Source organism: Octopus bimaculoides, chromosome 6 (assembly GCF_001194135.2).
Source record: "Octopus bimaculoides isolate UCB-OBI-ISO-001 chromosome 6, ASM119413v2, whole genome shotgun sequence".
Taxonomy (NCBI): Eukaryota; Metazoa; Mollusca; class Cephalopoda; order Octopoda; family Octopodidae; genus Octopus; species Octopus bimaculoides.
The window spans coordinates 12,429,366-12,431,599 of record NC_068986.1 but is presented as its reverse complement, the minus strand read 5'-3'; the positions used below and the strand labels follow the sequence as shown (position 1 = coordinate 12,431,599).

General features: G+C 30.6%; 1 long non-coding RNA gene across 1 annotated transcript in view; it reads right to left on the bottom strand.

Moving 5' to 3' along the window:
• Nucleotides 1-330: 330 nt before the first annotated feature.
• Nucleotides 331-2,234, bottom strand: part of LOC128248032 (uncharacterized) — a 32,832-nt gene continuing 30,928 nt past the window's right edge. The window contains exon 2 of the long non-coding RNA XR_008264303.1: nucleotides 331-470. This is a non-coding gene — a long non-coding RNA (uncharacterized LOC128248032). The remainder of the gene's footprint in view (nucleotides 471-2,234) is intronic.

Sequence of the window (2,234 nt, the reverse complement as noted above, 5' to 3'; positions counted from 1 at the left end):
AATGACAGGAGAGAAAGGCTCGACAAAATCAACTTCGTCCTCCACCAATATTGCCATGTAGTCAATGGCATCAATTTTTCCATGTAAGAACTGGTCTCAAGAGTCATCAACGGCATCACCATAAAAGAAGCGATAAGTAAAGAAATTAAACTCTTGGATATATAAATGTATACATACATATAAATGCATATAAATATAATTATGCTTTATATGCATATAATGTATGGACATATATGTGTATTTATATAATGATATATACATGTGTGTGTGTGTGTGCACGAGCGCGCACATACGCACATAATCAATCAATCAGAAACACCAACAACAACACTATGTTTGGTTAACTTTCATCATTGAACTAACCTGATTTATTAGATTCACGTTCAGTTTAAATTTACGTTTCGTTAATTACATTTATCACTCGAGAAAATTAATTGTATTCCTTTGTGTTTTTCTTCGATTATCTTTTCCTGAAATATAAAAAAATAAAGATATACAAAAGACTCATTCAATTCGAAAGAGACATATATAAAAAAAAAAACGTTAAATAAACATAAAAATACAAGTATAAAAAAGCAAATATAACGAAAAAAAATGATAAAATGGAAGATGAAAAATAGATAACAGCTGTATGAATTGCAATTAAGTTAATTAGCAAGGGGATAAAATTTAATTAATATTATGATATTCACGTTCTGTTGCCCGAGCATTATTATCTAGAATTCAATGATATTGTCTAATTGTTGGTGATGAATTACTCCGAAGATACCCCGACGTACTATACGCAATTTATCACACGATACCATTTCACCAGATAACGTACCACCAATAGCACCAGTCTACCATATTGTCGTAAATTGCAGCGTTCTTAATTTCACGGAATTGTTATTCCTTACAACAGTGGTTTCTATATTGTCTGTAATTCCTTTTCAAATGAACGTTCAGACCCAATGCATTTATAAAGACACAATCCATTCAACATGTCCCTCTCACAATCCATTCAACATTGTGTGCTATGACGTGATTGGGGGGATGATGTGGCAGTTATTTCTTTCTGCGGGTCTTTCTAATTTGTGGTTATTTCCCTGGTTCGTCCGAAACTATATATAGTAGTAAATGCAATCGATCTCAGACAAACATTAACTAAAAATTTCGTAAATGATCTTGGAGAAATAAGACTTACATAACCAACTGGACAATAAGGTAATCTCCGAAGATTTTACCTCATAGTAATGTTAATATTATTGTATACATTTACTTATATCAGCCATGTACGTGTAACATATGCTAAATACAACACTTTGGTTTGTTTACTACGTTGTGTAAGGAATCAATTAGACAAAAAATCAATCTAAACAGCCTAATCAAAACGAATTAAGCCTGATCAATACTATGAATCAAATAGTATCGATCTTAAAAGGACAAGTATTGATATTTTAAATATATTTTTCAATTTTTTTGTTTTATAAAGCAAATCAGAACAGCCCTTTTATTCAATTTCTCTTTGTAAAATTTAATCTTAAGTCGGTCCTCAAGGATAAAAGATGAACTTCTGGAAACTTTTCTGTTTTGTTATCTTCATAAATTTCAAAATACAACTTTGTAAAACGATGTTTTCTTCTATAAACTAGTATTGACAGAGTTGGGAGAAAGAATTGCAGTATTTGGGAGCAATTAACTTTTATACATTGCTGTTGATACGACACTTTAACACACAGAATTTACAAAGGCAGTTTTTGTTCAGCATTCTAAGATAGTAGAAAACATATATAAGTATACACTGACTGACTAACTCACTCACGTGTTCGCATAATCCACTTTATATTCTTTTCTACTCTAGGTACAAGGCCCGAAATTTTGGTGGGAGTGAGCAAGTCAATTAGATCAACCCTAGTACGCAACTGGTACTTAAACCAGCCAGTCTATTACAGTCTGTTAAAGTCTGTCATACCGGCCATGATGAAATACCACAAGGTATAGAAAATACGTATTCGCCTTTATATATTTAATCCTTTGTATTGAACACTCAATATTTCATATATTCAATAAGACATATTCCATATATTCAATAAGACATTCAATACTTAATTTCATTGTACCATCCATTTTTATATTATATATTGTATATTCCATATTCTATATCCCACATTAATTTTACAAGAATATAAATAAAACATAAAAAACAGAGTCGGAACTCTTAAATAAAATAATATATTCCTCTATACACAATCATA